This window comes from Lactuca serriola, chromosome 9, assembly GCF_051521515.1.
Source record: "Lactuca serriola cultivar US96UC23 chromosome 9, Lser_US96UC23_V15, whole genome shotgun sequence".
NCBI classification, from domain to species: domain Eukaryota; kingdom Viridiplantae; phylum Streptophyta; class Magnoliopsida; order Asterales; family Asteraceae; genus Lactuca; species Lactuca serriola.
The window spans coordinates 27,678,769-27,685,879 of record NC_136416.1 but is presented as its reverse complement, the minus strand read 5'-3'; positions in this window follow the sequence as shown (position 1 = coordinate 27,685,879).

The following is a 7,111-nucleotide window of genomic DNA, read 5'->3' as shown; positions in this document are numbered from 1 at the left end:
TCACCAAGTATGATTAAACTTCAGAATATGCATCACTTCACTTAGTTGAACGATTTCTTGATCTATATGTTTTATTTTCGATTTGATGCCGTCCGACTTCTCCAACCACATATGTGAAATATATTGCTTTGTAATTCATATGTTTTAATTTCAAATGGCTTGAAGTTATTAGTCGGTCAAACAACATAGTTTCATTCGATGTGGACTTAGCCAGAAGTTTTAACTCACTTAGAAACTATCAAACGATCCCTTAGGAAAACTATTCTTAATGTCATATCCTTTTAAAAATTCTAAATTAAAATAAAAACAAAAAGAATCATGAATCTAAATGACAATCAAAATCATATATTGAACAAGTAAAATCTTTCTATCCAACAGGAAGTATGATTTCAAAGTTGCCATCATTTAGTGGTATATGTTCAATTTATTTCTTCTTAATAGTTTAAGGACCTACAAAACAAAACCAGTGGTTAAGTATTAAAAAGATCCATTATGGTACCATTTACTAAAACATATTTGTATCTTTGTCCTTGGAAGTAGATCTTTGTGTCTATCTTGAGCATCCCCACTGATTATAGAAATAGCTTTTATAACTGTTATAGAGAAGAAAATTTTAAATAAAGACATAAAGAAGATCATATAATAAACTAATGTTATATAAATTACTTCGTAGGTTCTAACACAACCATAAATGAATCTTTACAATTCAAAGTGCTTCATTTGCGTGATGACCATGCAAACCGATAATGATTCTATTTCTGATTTATTCTTGAAAAATCATGAACGTAATTTCATTTTTAATACGGACTTATGTTTAAAAAAAATGAAAATGGCATCCTTCTGGTTTTGGAAAATATGGGTTCAATTAAGAGAATTCATTAAGTTGATCATACATTAAGAACATTGAGTAAAAAAAAGTAAAAAGGCAAACATATTTTGTTAACCTGGATTCAATCAACATGAAACTTTTTTTCTTATCTTAATTTTCTATCTTCTTTCTTAACTTCTTTTCCTACAAACAAAAGTGAATAAAACTATTTCTAATAAATTTAATGCACCTTATTATATTATTACTTGTTGTTCAAATTGATTTCCAAGATCTAAATTTTCGTTATAATAAGCTTGTTCAACCTACATTATAAAACACTTCTTTGAGATAAAAAAAACAATCATTTCCAAAGAAAAATGGAATGCATAAGGAGAAGATAGAAAAAACTGAAATATCCTCCGTAATAAAGATGTATTAGAATGGGAATTTAAAGCCAACTTATGTGAACAAGTAATAATTTTATTAGAATGGATATTTCAGTTTTTTCTATATTCTCCTTTATGCACGCCCTTTGTCTTTGGTAATGATTGTCTTCTTTTATGTCAAAGAAGTGTTTTATAATGCAGGCCGAACATCCTTACCCTTACGGAAATTTAGATCTTGGAAATCAATTTGAACAAGTAACAATATAATAATGCGCATTTAATTTACTGGATATAATTTTATTCACTTTTGTTTGTAGGAAAAGAAGTTTGAGAAAGAAGATAGAAAATTAAGATAACAAAAATAACTTAATGTTGATTGAATCCAGGTAAATAAAATACGTTTGCCTTGTTTCTTTTTAACTCGATATTCTTTAATGTATGATCAACTTAATGAATTCCCTCAACTGAACTGACATTTTCCAAAACCAAAAGGATGTCGTTTTCATTTTTTTTTAACATAACTCTATATTAAAAACGAAATTATGTTTATGATTTTTCAGGAATAAAGGAATCAGAAATAGAATTGTTATCGATTTGCATGACCAGCACGTAAATGAAGCACTTAGGATTGTAAAGATTCATTTATGGTTGTGTTTCACCCTAAGAAGTAATTTAGATAAAATTCGTTTATTAGATGTTTTTTTTGTCTTTTTATTTAAAAAATTTTCTTCTTTACCACAGCTGTAAAAGCTATTTTTATCATCACTGGGCATGCTCAAGATAGACACAAAGATTTGGTTTCGAGGACAAAGATACAAATATATTTGACTAAATGGTACCATAATGGATCTTTTTAATACTTAACCATTGGTTTTGTTTCGAAGGTACTTAACCACTAAATGATAGCAACTTTGAAATTATACTTCCTGCCGGATAGAAAGATTTTATGAGTTCAATATATGATTCTGATTCTGATTTAGTTTCATGATTCTTTTTTTCTTATTTTTATTTTAGAATTTTTAAAAGGATATGACATTAAGAATAATTTTGTTAAGGGGCCGTTTGATAGTTTGTAATTGAGTAGAACTTCTGGCCGAGTCTACATCAGAATGAAATTGTGTTGTTTGATTATCTCTGACCAACAATGATGGATGATGAAAAATGGCCACAATACCCCTTGATGGAAAACTCTATATAGCACGGAAAATAACAATGATTTTTTTTATCCAGAAAAAGCAATGAACTACCATGAAATGAAATCGACTAAATACTCCAAAGCAATGTAAAAGGAATCCAAGAAAAGAAAAATGAAAGCAATGGACATTATACAACTAGTTTTTAATTCCTAGGTTTCCATGGATAAAGTGTCACATAACATCTAGTTCACATGACTAATTCAGTTAAATCAAAACAGGTCGATGAGGTGATGAAGTATCGTGCCATTTTTTCGAGTACAAAAATCACTATTTGTTCATCTAATTCAATTCTTATTCCAATTATCATCACAAAATCTGAATGGAAACTTGATTTCATTGCTACAAAATCCTTAATTCTTATTGAAAATCAAATAGAGATTTAAAAAAACTAAAATCTCCAATCTCAAATCTTCAATCTTAGTCATGTAACTAGAAATGGTGCCATAATCCTAAAACGACAAGGATTTGATGAGACTGAATTGGGGAATAAATTCAATTGCAAAACGAAGAACTCCATGATAATGAATTTGGTCTTTTGTGATGTCATCGATGGTGAGGACAAACCCATATCGATGGGTGTTTTTGTCGGAGGATTTGTTAAAATTGAAAGGAGTTGATGGTGAATGGCATTTATGAAATGTCGATTGGTGTGTAGCGAATAAACCATTCCCTGCGTACGAGCGACTATCAAATGTTTTTGGTATAGATTAAGTTGCATACGAGCGACTATCAAATGTTTTTGGTATAGATTAAGCTACAGGTGGTATGGCTGAATCGGCGGATGATGTGACAAAATCAAAATATTGATAATGGAGGAGAGTTTACCATCGCCTAATTTTAATTCTCAAAACACTGCAAAATAAAAAGAGAAAAGTGGCATCTAAAGAAGTAACACAGATAATTGAAAAGGGGTTGACTACCTTATCTAGAAAATGACTAATGACTAGGGCTATTATGTCTTTTACTAACGACCTCGCAGAGTTAAAAACCATATATGAAGAGTTGAAGACCATGTAGTTGTCTTCTTCAGAAATCATGCGAGTTAATTTAAAGTTTACAAAAAACTTGAATTTGTTACCGATGTGGAATAGCTTGGACGCAGTTACCAAACCACCTTTTGCGAAGACTATATTGAAAGAGACAATTGAAGTTTGTTATTTTTTATTTGAAATTATGGATTTTGGAAACCATTTGAGTTTACGACTTTGTTAAGTTTGAAACAATTTTTATTAATTGGTGTTAGAACTTGTTTTAATATGAGAGTTTTAAATAGTTTTTAAATTAAAACGTTACTTTTGGAGTAATGTATATAGAGTTATTATTAATATATTTTTTGAAAAAGAGTAATATAGTCATTTTTACATCTTGTTTTGTCCGGTTCATCGTTACCAAACAGTTTCAAGTTCTGTTTTATTCCGGTCTTACCAAACGTTATACAAATTATTTGTCCTGGACTTCCAATCCTGTTTAGTGTATTCCATTTCTGTTTCACCCGCTCCATCTACCAAACGGTACCTTATTATTGTCTCTACCTCTTGATTTTTGCTTCGAGGTGATCCTTATTAAAAATGTAGCAACATGAGGCTTCACTGGTTTCGCATAGTCCTTGAATTAAAAAATAACGATATTAAATGCAAAAGAAGCAAATGAAGGGACGTCCAACAGAAAGAATGAACTGTCAAAAAGAGGCGGGTATGTAAAATTTTGTATACTTTTCAATAAATTTATATATGTAACATGGTTTTCTTGTTAAGATATATGTAGAAGGGATCGAGAAACAAAAATGTTAACCTAAGGTGTAAAATTTTAGGGTGTAATAGACTTCATAAAAAAGTTTGACCAAAAGTTGAAAAAACGTAATTTAAAAACAAATATGCTTTAATAAAATATACTTTTACATGATCCGTTACACCTTCGATTAGCAATTTTGTTTTTTGATCCTTAATTCCTCTATCATAACAAGAAGGCCATCTTGCAAATATAGATAAAAAACATATAGATTTTTACATATCTAACTGCTTTCGATAGTTAACGTGGACAATTTTAAAGATCACCTTGAAACAAAAATCAGGAGCGGGAAGACGATAATAAAAGCCTTATGGGAAAACAGAAGATTTGCTCACTTTTTTTTTTTTTTTTTTTTTTTTTTGTAGGGCAATCAAATTCATAAAGAGACAAACTAACCAAGACAAGTTGGCCAGTTTCATTTTACTTGACTCAAACCCACAAATCATTGTTTAATACATTAATACATGCAATATCATTTATTGTTGTAATAAAACCCTAATATTGCAATGAAGTTAGGATTTACTCTCTCCAAATTTGAAGATTTCCAATCACCAGCATGGCGATATGGTTTCTCTTTTTGATCTATATATATATGAATATTTGCACAAAATTGATGATCGTATATAAAGCTATAGTATTCTATGTAACAATAACTTGACCATTTTAAAGCACTCTAAAGATTATAAATACGGATGATCAAATGCCTGAAAATGATGCATGATCACCACAATTTTCTTTTTATTTAAGGTTGTGTTTGGCGCGCCACAGCTAGCTAATAAGCTAGCTTATTTTTCGAGTTTTTTTATGTTGTCGTGTTTGGTAAGCCAAAAAGTAACTATAATTAATTAAGGGGTGTATTTGGAAAATTTAAAAAAAACTTCTAAAAAGCTAGTTTAAGTAGCTTTTCAAAAAGTTAGCTTATAAGCTAGCTTATAAGCTAACTTTTTGAAAAGTTACTTAAACTAGCTTTTTAGGAGCTTTTTTTAAATTTTCCAAATACACCCCTTAATTAATTATAGAAACACATACTTTTACATGTTATTTTATTTAATTTTATATATTACAGCTAGCTTTCCAGCTAGTTTTACTAAACGTTATTTTTTATCGGCTAGCTTTTCAGCTATCAGCTAACTTTTTATTTAACAGCTAGCTTTTTAGCTATCAACTAGTTTTCAGTTAACAGCTAGTTTTTCAGCTAATATGCCAAACATAGCCTAATTCGTGTCATGGTAAGTACCTTGTTCCTTGAGAATCTAAAATTCTATTTAAACATATTTAAATGCAACAAAAAGGTGATTTAGTTGGCGGGACATATGAACCTGATTCATCCCCCTTTTCCTCCTTCCATATGTGGTTGACTGCTTTAATTGCTTTAAGCCTTTTTGACGCAGATTACATATCTAATGTTAAAGGTTCATAATTTGTTATTTAGAGATTCCTATGCTGGGTTGAAACTGATATCACACCGAGATAATTTATTTATCTTTTATAACAAAACTGAAATAAATTTTATAACCGAACAAAATCAATTTTATACAATCACTTTAGGAAAGAAAATTAATACGTCTGTCCTTATATTCCTACATAATAATGGCTGGGAAGGGATACGAATTGATTTATTATCTCAACAAGGGCAATTTTGATTTAAAATATAAAAGGAGGGGGGGACTAATTTTGTTGATTTTATTAAGGAAAATGAAAAAGGGTTTCATCTTCTTCAATATATCGGGAAGTAACAAACAAACGAAAAGAAATTGGCAAGGCCCTCCGCGGTGTTCCATCGAAAAAAGTGGGGAGAGTCGGCAGAAAGCTATCGTCGATGACAGTGGCAACGAAGGGCTGCTATGGCGGCTTCTTCAGCAGCATTTGTCTTTTTTGATCAATTAGGTGAGAAACATGAACAGGAGGCAGTGGAAGAACAGAGGCGGCGGGAAGAGGTGGTTCATCATCCCCGTCGAGCCTCTTTGTTGGTTCATCTCTCGTTGTCGGCAACAGTAAATCGGAAGGGAGAAGCAAACCAACTAAAGTCGACTTTTGGGGTTGCTTTGGCATCTCCAATCAACTGAAACGAAGAAGAAGGAGGAAGGGAGTCGGTCTTCCGGCGGCGATTTGCGAAGGAACGGAGGCGGAGACGATCACCGCCGTCTGATGTGGTGAGGGAGTTTGCTCCGGCGCTCCTCGTGTTTCTTCTTTTCTGGCCCGTTTGACAACCACACACGAAGAAGGAAGAAGCAGCAGTAGGGGTGTTTTGAGTGGTTTCTTGAGTTCACAGGGGTGTTTGCCAACTGAGATAGACGGAAGAGAAGAAAAGAGAGGGCTGATGCTCCTTTTCTGGTGGCCGAATAAACTCACACCTCCGGTGGGAGGTCTCTTGTTTGAAGTTCATGATGAAAGAGGTAAGAAGCGGGCAGCTCCCGTGGTGCTGAAGCACAAAGGAAGAGAGGTTGAGAAGGGACTATGAACACCGCCTTGCTCGCCAGATTTTCTCATTGAATTTTCTTCCCTTTGATCGGAAATCATCAAATGAGGGGAGAGTTGTACATCTGGTGGGTGAGCAAACTGACCGAAAGAAATACACAAATGGAAGTGGAAGATGGAGAGGGAAAGATTGTAAAAAAAAATTTAGAAAATGATATAAATGCACTACAAACTTAACTTTTTTGGGTTGATCTTTTTGCCCTCTAAATTTTTTTTGGCTTGACGAGGGAATGAAGTTGTGGATAACCTGTCTTTTTACCCTTTTTATTTGTTGTAGCCGGTTTGAGTCTTTCTCTCTCACAGTCGACATATCTGTCTCTTTTCTCTTCTCCACAAATACACAGGTGACAGGTTTGCTGCTCCTCTCTTAATCGATCACATTATCCTTTTTTTGTGTGTGCATCCTTTGCAACATCAAGAAACCACTTTGCAGCCTTCTTTTCTTTGTGTTCTCT